At 42.8% G+C, this 18,907-nt stretch overlaps 1 long non-coding RNA gene across 7 annotated transcripts; it reads right to left on the reverse strand.

The window, feature by feature from the left end:
• Positions 1 to 6,841: 6,841 nt before the first annotated feature.
• Positions 6,842 to 11,153, reverse strand: LOC125544916 (uncharacterized). 7 transcript variants are annotated; one of them, XR_015619317.1, is made up of 5 exons: positions 9,878 to 11,153; positions 9,507 to 9,734; positions 8,825 to 9,072; positions 7,468 to 8,452; positions 6,842 to 7,357 (listed from the first exon to the last, which is right to left on the reverse strand). It is a non-coding gene; the product is annotated as an uncharacterized LOC125544916 (long non-coding RNA). The 7 variants fall into 7 exon arrangements; XR_015619318.1 differs by having other exon boundaries at positions 6,843 to 7,357; positions 9,507 to 9,698; XR_015619316.1 differs by lacking the exon at positions 9,507 to 9,734 and having other exon boundaries at positions 6,856 to 7,357; positions 9,878 to 10,648; positions 10,731 to 11,153.
• Between the last annotated feature and the right edge of the window lie 7,754 nt (positions 11,154 to 18,907).

The raw sequence follows: 18,907 nt of genomic DNA on the forward strand, positions 1-18,907 counted from the left end.
AGTGGATCACTGGACAGCGGTCAAGAACATCCTAAAATACCTGAAAAGGACTAAGGATATGTTTCTCATATATGGAGGTGACAAAGAGCTCATTGTAAATGGTTACGTTGATGCAAGCTTTGACACTGATCCGGACGATTCTAAATCGCAAACCGGATACGTGTTTACATTAAACGGTGGAGCTGTCAGTTGGTGCAGTTCTAAACAAAGCGTTGTGGCAGGATCTACATGTGAAGCAGAGTACATAGCTGCTTCGGAAGCAGCAAACGAAGGAGTCTGGATGAAGGAGTTCATATCCGATCTAGGTGTCATACCTAGTGCATCGGGTCCAATGAAAATCTTTTGTGACAATACTGGTGCAATTGCCTTGGCAAAAGAATCCAGATTTCACAAGAGAACCAAGCACATCAAGAGATGCTTCAATTCCATCCGGGATCTAGTCCAGGTGGGAGACATAGAGATTTACAAGATACATACGGATCTGAATGTTGCAGACCCGTTGACTAAGCCTCTTCCACGAGCAAAACATGATCAACACCAAAGCTCCATGGGTGTTAGAATCATTACTGTGTAATCTAGATTATTGACTCTAGTGCAAATGGGAGACTGAAGGAAATATGCTCTAGAGGCAATAATAATGTTATTATTTTATTTCCTTATATCATGATAAATGTTTATTATTCATGCCAGAATTGTATTATCCGGAAACATAATACTTGTGTGAATACATAGACAAACTAAACGTCACTAGTATGCCTCTACTTGACTAGCTCGTTAATCAAAGATGGTTATGTTTCCTAACCATAGACATGTGTTGTCATTTGATTAACGGGATCACATTATTAAGAGAATGATGTGATTGACATGACCCATTCCATTAGCTTAGCACCCGATCGTTTAGTATGTTGCTATTGCTTTCTTCATGACTTATACATGTTCCTATGACTATGAGATTATGCAACTCCCGTTTGCCGGAGGAACACTTTGTGTGCTACCAAACGTCACAACGTAACTGGGTGATTATAAAGGAGCTCTACAGCTGTCTCCAAAGGTAAATGTTGGATTGGCATATTCAAGATTAGGATTTGTCACTCCAATTGTCGGAGAGGTATCTCTGGGCCCTCTCAGTAATGCACATCACATAAGCCTTGCAAGCATTGCAACTAATAAGTTAGTTGCGAGATGATGTATTACGAAATGAGTAAAGAGACTTGCCGGTAACGAGATTGAACAAGGTATTGAGATACCGACGATTGAATCTCGGGCAAGTAACATACCGATGACAAAGGGAACAACGTATGTTGTTATGCGGTCTGACCGATAAAGATCTTCGTAGAATATGTGGGAGCCAATATGAGCATCCAGGTTCTGCTATTGGTTATTGACCGGAGACGTGTCTCGGTCATGTCTACATTGTTCTCGAACCCGTAGGGTCCGCACGCTTAAGGTTTCGATGACAGTTATATTATGAGTTTATGAGTTTTGATGTACTGAAGTTAGTTCGGAGTCCCGGATGTGATCACGGACATGAAGAGGAGTCTCGAAATGGTCGATACATAAAGATTGATATATTGGACGACTATATTCGGACACCGGAAGTGTTCCGGGTGATTTCGGATAAAACCGGAGTGCCGGAGGGTTACCGGAACCCCCTCGGAGAAGTAATGGGCCTTATGGGTCCTAGTGGAGAGAGAGAGGGGCGGCCAGGGTGGGCCGCGCGCCCCCTCCCCCTCTGGTCCGAATTGGACTAGGAGAGGTGGGGCAGCGCCCCCCTTTCCTTCTCCCTCTCCCCATTCCTTTCCCCCTCCTAGTAGGACTAGGAAAGAGGAGAGTCCTACTCCTACTAGGAGGAGGACTCCTCCTCCTTGGCGCGCCCTAGGGCCGGCCGGCCTCCTCCCCTTGCTCCTTTATATACGGGGGCAGGGGGCACCCCTAGACACACAAGTTGATCCACGTGATCGTTTTCTTAGCCGTGTGCGGTGCCCCCTTCCACCATACTCCTCGATAATATTGTAGCGGTGCTTAGGCGAAGCCCTGCGACGATAGAAGATCAAGATCGTCACCACGCTGTCATGCTGACGGAACTCTTCCCCGACACTTTGCTGGATCGGAGTCCGGGGATCGTCATCGAGCTGAACGTGTGCTAAAACTCGGAGGTGCCGTAGTTTCGGTGCTTGATCGGTCGGGCCGTGAAGACGTACGACTACATCAACCGCGTTGTCATAATGCTTCCGCTGTCGGTCTATGAGGGTACGTAGATCACACTCTCCCCTCTTGTTGCTATGCATCACCATGATCTTGCGTGTGTGTAGGAAAATTTTGAAATTACTACGTTCCCCAACACCTGCGCCATAGGATTTAGACCGACGTGCTGACCTCTCTATTGTGCCTAGGTAGGGCTGTGACGTGTTGATCTTCCGAGGCCGGGCATGACCCAGGAAAGTGTGTCCGGCCAAATGGGATCGAGCGTGTTGGGTTATGTGGTGCACCCCTGCAGGGAAGTTAATCTATTCGAAAAGCCATTATCTTCGGTAACAGGACGACTTGGAGTTGTACCTTGACCTTATGACAACTAGAACCTGATACTTAATAAAACACACCCTTCCAAGTGCCAGATACAACCGGTGATCGCTCTCTCACAGGGCAACGAGGGGAGGATCATCGGCTAGGATTATGCTACGCGATGTTACTTGGTGAACTTACCATCTACTCTTTTCTTCTGCTGCAAGATGGATGTTACCAGAAGCGTAGTCTTCGATAGGACTAGCTATCCCCCTCTTATTCCGGCATTCTGCAGTTCAGTCCACATATGTTACCCCCCCCTTTTCATTTGATACCAATGCATATATATGTAGTGTAGCTCCTTGCTTGCGAGTACTTTGGATGAGCACTCACGGTTGCTTTGCTCCCTCTTTTCCCCCTTTCTATACCCGTTTGCTGCGACCAGACGATGGAGCCCAGGAGTCAGACGCCACCGTCGACGACGACTCCTACTACATTGGAGGTGCCTACTACTACGTGCAGCCTGCTGACGACGACTAGGAGTAGTTTAGGAGGATCCCAGGCAGGAGGCCTGCGCCTCTTTCGATCTGTATCCCAATTTATGCTAGCCTTCTTAAGGCAAACTTGTTTAACTTATGTCTGTACTCAGATATTGTTGCTTCCGCTAACTCGTCTATGATCGAGCTCTTGTATTCGAGCCCTCGAGGCCCCTGGCTTGTAATATGATGCTTGTATGACTTATTTTAATTTTAGAGTTGTGTTGTGATATCTCCCCGTGAGTCCCTGATCTTGATCGTACACGTTTGCGTGTATGATTAGTGTACGATTGAATCAGGGGCGTCACAAGTTGGTATCAGAGCCGACTACCTGTAGGATTCCCCCTTCCACACTCCTTGGCCGAAGTCGAGTCTAGACATTACAAAACTTTTTACTAACATGGTTGTGTGCCTTACGGGCCCACGTCGCCATCTGGGTGGTATTAGGATCTTTTACTCCTCGATCCTTACTCTGGGATTCTGATCTCTCTTCTTTTCGGGTTAAAAGATTTTGCTAACTCCAACTCTAGGTTCTCGTAACTACTTCCTTCCAAAGAGCCCCTTATTACAGATGAACGCCTGGTGCATTAGAAAATTCCGAAGATACTCTTAGATGTTCTCTCAAGACCCTTGTGCCCATCGCTTTTGTAATTCCCTTCCATTGATAAACCCCTATGGATAATCACGTACACTTTCCATTTATAATCATTCCCCATTGATCTTGTTATTACAAGATACCCCGAAATTTTCTCTATGGTTTCAAGAATACTTTGTGCCTACTGCCTTGCAGTTCTTTGCCACCTGAATACCCTTACAGATAATTTTCTCGCACTTAGCGAGTATCCGCTCATCCCAGTTTATTTATGTATTTCACAAGGTCTTTGAAATGCTATTCAATCTTCAAAAAATCCTCAGCAGCTTATTGCTCTTGAAATTCTTGCTTGCTTGCGGTATGGTTAATCCCATAAGTATAGTAATCTTATTGGCATCCTTTGCCACTATCATTTTGAGCCCGTTGATTCAATAAGTGTGAATGCTCGCAATCCTCAACCAGATCCTAGAATTCATCCTTCCGGCTCAGACATCATATTAAACATGAGCTGGATCTCAACCAATCAAATTGCCATCGATTGTACCCCTAAGCCTACTCAACTTATCCATCCTTGATCAGAGTGTTTGCTTCTGATCCCTTGATTTGAAGGTCATAATTCCTTTGTATTTCAGCTTTGAATTAGTCAGTTGTTTGTATAGTCTGATCTCCTTGCATCCTTTCCTCCTCTCGTTGAGTACTGATGCTCACATCAGATCCCTTGAAGACCATCGGATCCTTTGTTGGATTTTATCCGACAATATCCTTCATATTCAAAACCTTGTGAACATTTCCATGGGTATATAATGCCTCTGGTAATTTGTATCCTCTGCTTTGATAATCATACTCTACTTTCGAGCTTGTATTATTTACTATGAAGTTTGTGGTATATGTTCTTAAGATGCCCCGATGGGTTGAACTAATGCCTTACCTAGTCTGTGTGAACCCGAAAGATTTCACAGGTCATACTTATCTGGTATTATGCTAGGTAAAACTTTCAACAACTAATGTCATTTTCGAAATACGAGAGGTGAATGGAAAGTTGTGCATTGGAGAAGTGGGAGTCGACCTTGAACTTTGTGTTCTTGCCCATGGACACGATGTAGATCTTATCATGGAAGCTTCTCTTAAATTAATTATTCCTTGGTATAAGTTCAACTTATATCTGGGATCTGGTCTCTTACAATCGTGGTTCCGACCATATTGTTCTTCTTTGATACCATTTCTCAGACAAGTTGAAGTACTTCTCTTCGGCAGAGCATTACCCTAGTCCAACCTCTACTTTGATCTGTCGTTGAGTATTACCCCCCTGGTATCTCGATATTATCATGGAACCGCATAACTTCTTATGAGTTCTTCATCAAGTGCTACATTCTCACTGATTCCAAATTTTCACGGGCTCTGAGTTATTAAACACTCATAGACATCGATAACTGACTCAAGTCCGCACTGTGATTAATCAACTCTTGAGGTGATAAACTCGATCACGTCATTCCTAGCCTGCTTGGCTATACCTTTGTCATGCCGATTTTAACTGTGCTACCTGGTCCTTCTTCCCGGAGCAAAAATTTCGAGGTGAGCTAATCTTACGTCAAACTTCCTTTTCATAACAATTGTCCTTGAATGACAAGCTTGATTTCAAGTTTGTGTCATACCTATGGTTTCAATAACTTCTCGCTTCATCATTTCGTGGACTTGATGTCATCGCCGACCGGTTACATCTTCTTGAAACCTCGCGATAAATGTGTCGTGAACATCATCAACGTTCTGAGATCTTCCAAGACATCTATCGTATTCTGGATGAGAAATACCATCCTTTGCCTTCGATGATTTGGGTTATCATCAACAACATTATTGCATTCCCTCCAACACAAAACTTGTTCATGTTATGGATGCAACTTGCTATCCAGCTCGTATTATGATCTACCTTGAAGTATTACTGCCTTGTTGTCAAGGATCTTGTGAGAATTTCACCACCTCTTGAGAATTCTTGATATAAGTGATACTTCACCATCACCATTCTTTTCTTGGTCCCTTCCTAACAGGAATACCAAAAGATGGACTAGTAATTTTAAAACTTCTAGCAACCTTATTGCTTTGAAGTTAATGGTCGACATTTCATTCTTAGACCATTGGTTATCGAATCACCATCCTAACCTTGATTATGCTACCTAAGTCTGTATTTCGGGTGCACCGTCAACCAATGTCTAATCGTGTATGTTTTCCTCGAGCATAACTCATTATATCATTTGATCTGACAAAAGCTATCTCCTTGTTCACATAATTGTGGAAATCCATCTTTTGGAAATCTCGATGAACTGTCGCTGAGTTCATCAGCCACCTCCTCATTCTCTCCTTGATTTAATAGCGAACTCATGATTCGGAACTTGTTCCATAGTTCATTTACCGAGAATCTTACAATGTCATCTCGTCAATTTGTTTTGCACCTTTTCTTCTCAGGCATCCTGAGTCTGAGATATCCTGACACCAATCAGTTCTGAAACTCGGTCAGATATGATGGCTTGAACATATTTCCAAGAGTATAACGTTGGTCTTTAGATGACCCGGTAAGGTGATATCATGCCTAGCGCACCTCGCCGGAGGACCTAGTGTTATAGTTTCCTTTTTAACAAGGTTAACCATTTTTCCATGAGGAAATTGAATGCCTTGTTTAATAAGTTTATCCTGATGGATCCTTCGTGTATCTGAAGTCCGACCTTTGCTTGAAGACCATGTCAATGCTATCTCGAAGCATGTATGTGATACTCCTATCATCAATAAGAACACTTGAAGCACAATGCTAAATTTTCTTAATCAAATTATCCAAACATCGTTGTATGGGTAATGTCATGAAATTTCTCTCCCCTTTCCTAAAGGGTTTTCTTCGTTATATCCTGTCATGGATATCATGCTCTGTTTGTCCTTGGGAAGAATATACCCCTATAATATGTGTTTAAACACATTTTCCTTTCCATTGTTCTGTTTAATCTGATAACCATATTCACCTTTCCGTCGTTTGGTTTAACCTTTCTTGTGATCTATATGATCTAAGCAGTAATAATTCACTGCTTATGTAAACCCCTCGGTGTACAACTCTGTCAGTGAGACCTTGTTTCTATTGTCGATGATTTTCCGGTAACCGCCGATGGACGAGAACTTTGCCTATTGGTCCGCCTCGTTCAACGAGCAGGAAAACGGTTCTATTCGTTCCTCGCCCTTGGTACCAATGTTGTTGTTGACATAATCGACAGGCTATCTTCTGACATGTCTTGCGTACATGTTTGTGCAAGATGTCATCGCTCTTCCTACTTTTAACCCACATGGTGGGCCCATAACCCACAGGTCCCATGATCGAAACCCGACCTCTTGTACATCAATGTTTCTAAAGTTATTCCTCACACTTGGCTTCGTATGAAAATCACGAGCCACCTTCTAGAGATGATCTATTCTAGTATCCAACACATTTTTTCCCTTTTGCTCTGAACCCCCTTTTTCACCTTCTGATTAGGCATCGAATGATTGCCTGCCCGTTCGAAACTTTTCTACCATCGCATATTGCTCTCAATGAGTTCCCTGAGTTATAACTCGAGAAATAATCCATGCCTTCTTCCCCAAGTTCACCGTCAGATGCCCACCTTTATGGAGATGTGTTCTTCTAGAGTTTTTTTCCCTCTTATCGCATTCGTAAGACGAATTCCCGAAGAAAGGATGGCAAATTCATCATGAAGACCTGAAGCAGAGAAATGAAGACATCAATATAATGGATCAACTTCTTGAGAGCAACCAAGACCGAGAAGATTCGTTAGAATTTCGTAACCAGATTTTCCCCCCTTATCCCACCTCTTAAATCTCGGGACGAGATTTCTTGTAGTGGAGGAGAATTGTGACGCCCGGAAAATTGAGCTACAGTAAGCTCACCCTAATGTGCCATGTCATCATGTTTTGTTAAAGCCATTCTGCCACTTGATGAAAACCGAGTCAAATTCAAGTTTCAAATAACAAGTCAAATTCTTATTTCTTCAAACTGTCAAATAAAAATGTTGGTCGTGTTGCAAATATTCATTAACTAATTATCATGATTAAGCCAACATTATTTGATTTATTAAAATTCCCCTAACCTAGTTAAAACTGAGCTGGCAACGGTTAATTGATACATTTTAATTTAAATAAATGTTTGGGCTTTCCGAATATTTCCAGAGCTTGTGTGTGGTCTTGATACATTGTCTAGTCACTACAACAAGAACCCCCTTAAGCAACGCATTGATGTGTTGTCGTATGTCCATATAAGCGTTGCTAAGGTCTACACCAACGGATTTATATGCGTTGTCGTTGGTGGCGTTGCAAAGGTCTACAACAACATATATAAATACGTTGGTAAGCAGCATGAATATGTGTTGTAAGGCTGCAACGTATAGAGCTAGAGCTTAACAACACTATGTATGCGTTGGTGGCTGCCCAGAAAAATATCCTTATAATTCCTAGAAGCATAGCTTGGACAATTAATTTATTTTGCATATAAAAATTCTAAATTATTATGTTAATGTTGATAGTGCATAGGAGACACAAATATAATAATTAGAAAGGTCACATATATTAAATCAACTCGGTTGCTTTACAAAGAGCATGATACAAAGATTACAGTATGTGAAACTATCTAGTAGTAGTCTGATTCTCAACCTTGCAATCAACATGTCAGCCATCTAAAACATAATGTTTGAAACATTGACCTGAATGACATTCTAATAACCTAATCTAAAACAAGTAGCCACCTTCGTGATTTTGCAACCAACTTCCGAGCCATGCATCATCGATTTATATTGGCAATCTACAACAACAAAGAAATGGGGAAAATAAGGTGCCAAAAAATAAAATCAAGGTAATAGGGCAGTAAAATTCAAACAAAGAGCAACATATGAAGCTTGAAGGCTATGTGATAGTTCATCTTGCTATATGTAGAATAGGTTTGTTTTAGTGGTTGTATCGACCAAGAATCAATTACCAAGTTCAACACCCTCAATTTTTGTTTTATATTCTAGGCCGGTGTACTTTGGAGTGTAGCAAGAGAAACATTCTTGTTTAGATTTCCCAAGCTAAGCAGGAACTACAATGAGCATTCATATTGCAAAATGAATGATCAATAATAAATTGTTGCTCAACCATGCATGTTGATTTCCAAACAGTAGAGAAATGAGCATACCTTATCTTTAGATGGATGTTAGTTTGATGCTCGCATCTCCGTATCAAAGAGAAAGTTTCACTTCAGATACAATATGTTGCTTCACTAAAGACGTTACTTCAAAGTTTTACTTCTCTGAACACCCAAGTCAAAGCAAGCACCAGAACAGAATAATCATTCCATCATCCAACATACGTCATCACCTGTGAAGGGCTTTGATCTATCATAATTTGAACACTTCTTTACAGTCCCAGCCATAGCACTCAACTCTATAGACAGAGAAAAGAGAGCCTTATGAATAGACCATTCATATGTTAATTAGTTAATAAACACCTTACAAAGAATATAATGAAGGAGGTAAATGCCCAAAAAATATGTCCGCCGACAAATAGAGCATGCTTCATTGCAAACACAGATCTGAAGTTACCAAAACAGTGCATATATAAATGCAGAGATTTAAAAATGTCCAGAAATACTTGAAGTTGATAGAAAATAATTCGCACAAAGCTAAATCAGGTGGCTGTATTAAATGTTAACAAGTGTGTTTTCTAGTGATTTTCATTTAAATACATATATATGATTGACAACAATAGTAATCTGAGTGAATACAAAATCTTTTTCAACATGATTTTTTGAATTACACTGCAGATGATGTCACTTAAATCACCTACAGCTTTACAATCCAACATTATTCATGTTGTACCTCCTTCTACAGAAGTAGCCCGCTATATATGCCCTGAACTTTCTCCCAAATAGGGATGCAGGGCGGTGCCCGATCCGCCCCACTTCTAGTTCAAAATGAGAAAATTCTGTTTTAGCTTGATCAGAGTGCGTTAGAGTATTTTGCACTAGCTGGGCACTTTTCTGGGACTTCACGGCACGCCGCTCTGCACCCCTACTCCCAAAGATGAATATGTAAGAAATTTTTGTCCTGTAAAGAATGATGGATTCATTTCACAAGCACTTGCTAGCACATTTAAGTAGATTGAACAAAAACACTGACTGGCAATCTTTAAAAGTCCTAACAACAATATAAATTTGTAATGATATACCTTAAGTTTAAGGTTGACTCACATGAGTTGTGACGCCAGGTTCAAAGACTCTGAAGATCAACGCGTCGTGGAAGACGGTGCGCAGCAAACACACTGTTGTGAAGACCAATGCTGCGGCGCTACACCAAGTGCTCCAGCGTTAGGCTGCTAGCAGCTGCTGCTACTACACTCTAGGATGACAGCCACAATCAAATCTGAACTGAAGTTACTATATCCAGCCGGTGAAAGTGTTGAACATGCATATACACAGGTCATGATCTGATCGATTCATCGATCAAAATAAGCCAGCCACGATCGTACATGGGCTATTGCCTGCTGGCTTTGGGATTATCTAATTTCGTCCTAGTTCATTAACATATTGGATAATGAGTAATTAGCTGCGGCCAGCCGGTCATTAGCGTGTACATACACAACGGCGCAAGCCAACAACCACAACGGTGGATCAGGAATACTATAATACTTAAAGGAAATTGCTAGATGATTGGTATTTTTTTCTACAAGGTAGACACCTTAATCTTCACACAAAGTCGGTCATCAGCAGAACATATTAAAATGAAAATGCCCAAACAGCATACTTATTTTCCAGTCGCAGACCTTATCTTCTGTTGTCACCTTCCAAGGAAGGTATAAGATGAAATCCAGCATCTAACCAACGCAAGTAGAATCTCTGTTCCAAAGGATTGGGAATATACAGGGTTCATCAACCAGCCACATATCACAAAGTAGTACCACATACCTACGAAAACACCCAAAATTGAAAGTCTCCATTTTAATAGCCAGCATGAGTGTTTGCCTGTCTCGCAAATACCAACAACCTAGGCTGATCGAGTGAACTGGCAGCAAGCAAAGAGAGAGGCGAGAGAATACAAAATTACCATGGCGTTGAGGTTGGAGAAGTCCTTGGCGAGGATGTGGTACTGGCAGAATCGATGGACAAGCACGAACAAGCTGACGGCGGCTACGAGGATGGAGATGAAGGAGCTGCAGGTGGTCTTGCCTCCGATGAAGACTCTCCTGCTCCAGAAGGTTCCGCACCATCTGGTCCGGCAAGTCGCCGCCTCGCCGGGCGGTCGACATTGTCACGCTCCGTCGATGCCGCAGGGCTGGCGTTTGGGGGCGTATCCTAGATTGGTCTGGGTGGGAGTGGAGGGAGGTGCTGGAGAGATGGGGAAGTCCTCGACATCGAGATCACGGGGCGTAGTTGAGGCGGCGAGGACGGAGACGAACAGGAGGAATCTGGATCAGGGATCACACGATAGAACGAAGGTAGGTGGGGGCGACTTGTGCGGTGTGCCTACCTATCGGGAGGAAGTGGGTTGTTTCCTTTATTTTTATTAGTAATCATGCACGTGCAACGCACGTGTCCACCAACAAATATAAAGTTGACCGTGCCGAAAGAAATGGAAATTTTAAATTATAGTTGAACATAATAATTTTAACATTCCTTTAAACAACAAATAAATACATGTGGGAACATGTACTGACTACTGCATATATGGTTCATAGACAGTTTGTGAAGGTTTCACAAAAGAAATACATTACAAACTGTAGGCTCGAAAGATCAAATATACTGGAGAGGCATCTATGTGAAAATGAATGAGGTTACATCTGCTTTCAACATACTATATAGCTCGTTACAATCCACCAAATAGGACTACCCAACAGTTTACAAATAGGGCAATTATGTCCAGCAGTGATGTCACTATCCATGTCATTGTTGTCAGTGGGCACGACAAAATATCAGGTGGAGTCTCTACCTCTCGTGAACCACACAATCTCCGATGGTTTCAAGCTAAGCTAGGCTCGCCCGAATGACAATTTGGCGTAGGAAATTGTTATATCATCACTAATGTCTGAATTAGAATTTAGGATACCCGTCTTGCAAACAGAATAATCAGTTTCTCTATTTCCATAAACAAAAAGTAAACACAATCCATTACAGTGTAACTGCAACTATCAACACAAGGCCATAATTTTCTTTGATTCTGCATCAAGATTGAACTATAGATTTATTAGCAAAAAAGGCAGCATCTAAAAAAACAAATATTGTACCAGAACATGCAATTTGTAGAACTTGATACCATGGAAATAAAGTATAGTGCAATGGAAATAATAATAAACTTGATCAAGAAATTTTTGATTAGCACGGTACTTGTAAGATATTACGACTGGACCACTACTGAACTACTACTAAGATTCCAAAACACATATACCAATGCGGCGGTGCTGTTGCTTCTCGCCGGCAGGGGGGTGCGCGGTGGAGCTGCCCGTGCTCGCCGGCACAGTGCAAGGCGGAGCTGCTGCTGCTCGCCGGTGCAGGGGAGGGAGCGGGGCGTTGACTTAAGCATGCGGGCCAGGTCTATCATAAACACGTTTAAAATGGTTGAATCGCTTGATTTACACACATGGTAGTTTTTAGTCACAGATTAGCAAAAAAGTGGTACTTTTCAGGACAAAATTGTAAAGTGGTAGTTTGTAGGCACGGTTTCATGAATTGTGGTAGTTTTTGGTTAAATACTCATGCAAAAAACACACACACACAGACACACTCAAAGGGAAAATCTGGAGATTGTTAGCAAATCCATTGAGAGTAGCATTGTTACATATGCAAATCATCGTACTAATTAGAAAGAGCATAACCTGCGACCTGCGCCTCCTCGGTCACTACATTGAGCCCAGTCTTCTTTGGCAGCATGCAGCCCCTGCCCCTGGTGTGTCCATGATGGTTGGGACGATTCAGTCCGTGGTGCCAATCCTTGTGAACTGCCAAGTTTCAGTACCAGTGCAAAAGAAGAGTAAATATTCACGTCAACCTAGTGCAAGCTGCTACCTGGCATTTGCAGCTGCCATTCAGAAAAATGTGTGTGACAAAATGGTTTTATAAGATCTTATGCAATTTCCCTATGAAAGCTCTAATGCAAACACATTAATTACACATATCTGATATGCTTGTAAAGTATAAATGATTAACTTATAATCATGGTTGCCATCTTGAAAAGAAGATCTCGCATATGGGCTGACACATTTTAAACACAATATTACAATCTCCATCACAACGGTTCAGAGATGAATGGTAGGCATAGAAAAGTAACTGAAAATTTCTACAACTCACGTCTGACGAAACTTGATAGTCAAAACTTTTGACCAACAGAATAAATACATGGACCAGTGTGCAGCACATATAGTAATTAAACATAGGGCAAAATGTCAATCTAACCTATGCAGTTTAATTCTACGCCAATGTGACATCAGTGATTAGAAACTATACTCATAACATTACGTTTCAGGGAATAAGAGGCGGAGGAGGCACATATATCCAACCAGCTGCTCCTGTGTAGATGAGTGCTGGCCGGCGACGCTCGAGCGAGGTTCGCCTCTCGGGTTTTAGACGGCCGCATGCGAGATCAAGGCGCTAGCACAACGATGTGATTCAGAGGTCAAGACACCGGCCTGGTCGGTCATGTAGCCGTTTGTTGTGGCTGTAGAGATCGGGTGGCCAGCGACACCACGATGCGCTGTACTTTGCACGCTTCCATGATTCGAGTACGGTAGGCTTGGAGATGGTTCCCTTGAGCCGAGGGCGCTGCAACACCATGGTGCGTAGGGTTAGCGTAAGAGGAAAGTACAACAAAGCACGTCCCATCTTCTATCTAACTCAAAGCAAAGAGGAAACAAAAATCTGGGACATTGGTAAACAAGGTAAAACATGAAGATATATCAGCTAGAATCTGTACCTCCATATTAGGACAGTGGTAAACAAGGTAAAGCATGAAGATATATCAGCTAGAATCTGTACCTCCACATTGCAGCAAAAAGTAGCAACAACCAACGTATAACAGGAAGACTTGTTAGAAGTTCTACCTCCGCATCGAGATGCTTACAAAAGACTCGTCAATGGAAGTGACAAAATCAGGGACCCATGTCAAGTATGGTGATTGCGCATAAGTAACACAATCAAGTAAAGAGAAATTCAAACAAAATGCTATGCTAGTTTAGGAGTCTTCCGCCACTAATTTCCAAATTACATTGGATATCAAATAGAACAGTTTCTATTTGACTAAGCCCCTCCTTCACTGGAGGCTTACCATATCATATCTACATGCTAAAAACTAAATCAAAACAATTCTCTGCAATATATACTGTTGGTGAAGATGATTAAAATAATCTGCAGTAGAACAAAATTGAATTTCACCATTCTAGACAGAACCAAAATTAAAAAGATATGTTGTTTATAATTTATTAAAAGATCTGATGTCATCTGTCCCCAATTCTAGACAGAACCAAAATATATACTGGTGATGGGCATATCTGTCCCCAATTAACAAATTCAAATTATTGCCAGTGCTAGGACCAAATGCAAGGGCCAATTCATGCCAGTAGCTGTGAATTAAAAAAGAAAAAGAAATAGTACCAGCTGCAAATACTCCAGGAATAAAGGGGCAACCATGGCATCGTACAAGATTTATCTACAGAGATTATAGACTTACAGGAAGGGGATAGACGGAGAGGAACCTATCAAGGTAGTTGACAGACAAGGCCATAGTCAACGACAAAGAATTTGCAGATTTAATCAGCTATCACGACACCATATATACATCAAGACGGTATCTGCTGCAGTCCAATGAGAAGATCGCCAATAAAATTGATTAGAAGGGCATCTTCTAAATCCGACCCATCACATATCAGTACCATGATAGAGAGGAACGTTTTGAATAAAATCAAGATGCGTGGGCTCACCATCCAAATCCAATATATGGCGTCCCTCCAGACGGTGGCCAAATCCAGCCCCCTGAGTCGCCGTCACGCTACGAAGAAGTGGAACCTGAAGCAATGGACGGAAGAATCAGAGCTGCGTGTGGCCGGCTGGTTCAGGGGACGCGGCGGGCGCGGGTGTAGGGCCGTGCGCAGGCGCGGCGGCAAGGCTGGTGTCGGGGCAGGTTCCATCTCCTAGACTCTGGGGATCTCGCAGGATGGATGCCACACTATGAGCGGCAACAATCGCGATGGCGATCGTGCAGGGAGGCGACGATGTGGTGCAGTGCGGCGAGGTCGCCGTGCAGGCAGGGGACGTTGGTGGTGGGCGGCGTCTCGCACCAGGCCGCCGTCGTGCCAGACGGTGAGGTCGAGGTCGTGGAGTTTTTTTTGGAACTGGGAGGTCCTGGAGTTGCCTTAGTTTGCGACCAGATTTCCGTGATTGCAGGGGACGTGGGAATGGTAGTTCCAGTATTACATCTTAGGTGAAGCATGGTCAGTCATTGAAAATTGTTAAGTGTACCTCATAAAAATATTAGATCAATGGTGGCTGTTAGATTGAGAAGTGTGGGTCTAATCGTGTGGTGTTGATTGGTTCGTGTGGATTGTGGTGAAGGAAATATGCCCTAGAGGCAATAATAAAGTTATTATTTATTTCCTTATATCATGATAAATGTTTATTATTCATGCTAGAATTGTATTAACCGGAAACATAATACATGTGTGAATACATAGACAAACAGGGTGTCACTAGTATGCCTCTACTTGACTAGCTCGTTAATCAAAGATGGTTATGTTTCCTAACCATGGACAAAAGAGTTGTTATTTGATTAACGAGATCACATCATTAGTTGAATGATCTGACTGACATGACCCATTAGCTTAGCACCCGATCGTTTAGTATGTTGCTATTGCTTTCTTCATGACTTATACATGTTCCTATGACTATGAGATTATGCAACTCCCGTTTGCCGGAGGAACACTTTGGGTGCTACCAAACGTCACAACGTAACTGGGTGATTATAAAGGAGCATTACAGGTGTCTCCAAAGGTAGATGTTGGGTTGGCGTATTTCGAGATTAGGATTTGTCACTCCGATTGTCGGTATCTCTGGGCCCTCTCGGTAATGCACATCACATAAGCCTTGCAAGCATTGCAACTAATGAGTTAGTTGTGGGATGATGTATTTACAGAACGAGTAAAGAGACTTGCCGGTAACGAGATTGAACTAGGTATTGGATACCGACAATCGAATCTCGGGCAAGTAACATACCGATGACAAAGGGAACAACGTATGTTGTTATGTGGTTTGACCGATAAAGATCTTCGTAGAATATGTAGGAGCCAATATGGGCATCCAGGTCCCGCTATTGGTTATTGACCGGAGACATGTCTCAGTCATGTCTACATTGTTCTCGAACCCGTAGGGTCCGCACGCTTAAGGTTACGATGACAGTTATATTATGAGTTTATGCATTTTGATGTACCGAAGGTTGTTCGGAGTCCGAGATGAGATCACGGACATGACGAGGAACTCCGGAATGGTCCGGAGATAAAGTTTGATATATATGATAATAGTGTTTGGTCACCGGAAGGGTTCCGGAAATCACCGGAAGGGGTTCCGGATGTTTCCCGAAATGTTTGGGTACGAGAACACTTTATTTGGGCCAAAGGGGAAAGTCCACAAGGTTTTTGGAAAGCGCAAAAGGAAGTTTTGCGGAGTCCAGGGGCCAGACGCCAGGGTCCCTGGCGTCTGGGTCCAGACGCCGGGAACCCTGGCGTCTGGCCCTGGAGTCCGAGAAGGACTCTTGCCTTTCGGGTGAAACCGACTTTGTGGAGGCTTTTACTCCAAGTTTCGACCCCAGGGCTCAACATATAAATAGAGGGGCAGGGCTAGCACCAAAGACAGATCAAGAAACACAAGTTGATCCACGTGATCTATTCCTTAGCCGTGTGCGGTGCCCCCAGCCACCATAGTCCTCGATAATACTGTAGCAGAGTTTAGGCGAAGCCCTGCTGCTGTAGTACATCAAGATCGTCACCACGCCGTCGTGCTGACGGAACTCTTCCCCGACACTTTGCTGGATCGGAGTCCGGGGATCGTCATCGAGCTGAACGTGTGCTCGAACTCGGAGGTGCCGTAGTTTCGGTGTTTGATCGGTTGGATCGTGAAGACGTACGACTACTTCCTCTACGTTGTGTCAACGCTTCCGCAGTCGGTCTGCGTGGGTACGTATACAGCACTCTCCCCTCTCGTTGCTATGCATCACATGATCTTACGTGTGCGTAGGAATTTTTTTGAAATTACTACGAAACCCAACAGTGGTATCAGAGCCTAGGTTATTTATGTTGATGTTATATGCACGAGTAGAACACAAGTGAGTTGTGGGCGATATAAGTCATACTGCCTACCAGCATGTCATACTTTGGTTCGGCGGCATTGTTGGATGAGACGACCCGGACCAACATTATGCGTACGCTTACGCGAGACCGGTTCCCCCGACGTGCTTTGCACATAGGTGGCTTGCGGGCGACTGTCTCTCCAACTTTAGTTGAACCAAGTATGGCTACGCCCGGTCCTTGCGAAGGTTAAAACGGAGTCTATTTGACAAACTATCGTTGTGGTTTTGATGCGTAGGTGAGATTGGTTCTTGCTTAAGCCCGTAGCAGCCACGTAAAACTTGCAACAACAAAGTAGAGGACGTCTAACTTGTTTTTGCAGGGCATGTTGTGATGTGATATGGTCAAGACATGATGCTGAATTTTATTGTATGAGATGATCATGTTTTGTAACCGAGTTATCGACAACTGGCAGGAGCCATATGGTTGTCGCTTTATTGTATGCAATGCAATTGCGATGTAATGCTTTACTTTATTACTAAGCGGTAGTGATAGTCGTAGAAGCATAAGATTGGTGAGACGACAACGATGCTACGATGGAGATCAAGGTGTCGCGCCGGTGACGATGGTGATCATAACGGTGCTTCGGAGATGGAGATCACAAGCACAAGATGATGATGGCCATATCATATCACTTATATTGATTGCATGTGATGTTTATCCTTTTATGCATCTTATCTTGCTTTGATTGACGGTAGCATTATAAGATGATCTCTCACTAAATTATCAAGAAGTGTTCTCCCTGAGTATGCACCGTTGCCAAAGTTCGTCGTGCCCAGACACCACGTGATGATCGGGTGTGATAAGCTCTACGTCCATCTACAACGGGTGCAAGCCAGTTTTGCACACGCAGAATACTCAGGTTAAACTTGACAAGCCTAGCATATGCAGATATGGCCTCGGAACACGGAGACCGAAAGGTCGAGCGTGAATCATATAGTAGATATGATCAACATAACGATGTTCACCATTGAAAACTACTCCATCTCACGTGATGATCGGTTATGGTTTAGTTGATTTGGATCACGTAATCACTTAGAGGATTAGAGGGATGTCTATCTAAGTGGGAGTTCTTTAATTAATTTGATTAACTGAACTTAAATTTATCATGAAACTTAGCCCTGGTAGTATTAGCATATCTATGTTGTAGATCAATAGCTCGCATTGTTGCTTTCATATGTTTTGATATGTTCCTAGAGAAAATTGTGTTGAAAGATGTTAGTAGCAATGATGCGGATTGGATCCGTGATCTGAGGTTTATCCTCATTGCTGCACAGAAGAATTATGTCCTTGATGCACCGCTAGGTGACAGACCTATTGCAGGAGCAGATGCAAACGTTATGAACGTTTGGCTAGCTCAATATGATGACTACTTGATAGTTTAAGTGCACCATGCTTAACGGCTTAGAATCGGGACTTCAAAAGACGTTTTAAACGTCATGGAGCATATGAGATGTTCCAGGAGTTGAAGTTAATATTTCAAGCAAATACCCGAGTTGAGAGATATAAAGTCTCCAACAAGTTCTATAGCTAAAAGATGGAGGAGAATCGCTCAACTGGTGAGCATGTGCTCAGATTGTCTGAGTACTACAATCGCTTGAATCAAGTGGGAGTTAATCTTTCAGATAAGATAGTGATTGACAGAATTCTCTAGTCACCATCACCAAGTTAGTAGAACTTCATGATGAACTATAATATGCAAGGGATAACGGAAACGATTCCCAAGCTCTTCGTAATGCGGAAATTGATGAAGGTAGAAATCGAGAAAAACATCAAGTGTTGATGGTAGACAAGACCACTAGTTTCAAGAAAAGGGCGGAGGGAAGAAGGGGAACTTCAAGAAGAACAGCAAGCAAGTTGCTGCTCAAGTGAAGAAGCCCAAGTCTGGTCCTAAGCCTGA

The sequence above is a fragment of the Triticum urartu genome, chromosome 3A (assembly GCF_056163025.1).
Source record: "Triticum urartu cultivar PI428250 chromosome 3A, HENAU_Tu73, whole genome shotgun sequence".
NCBI lineage: Eukaryota > Viridiplantae > Streptophyta > Magnoliopsida > Poales > Poaceae > Triticum > Triticum urartu.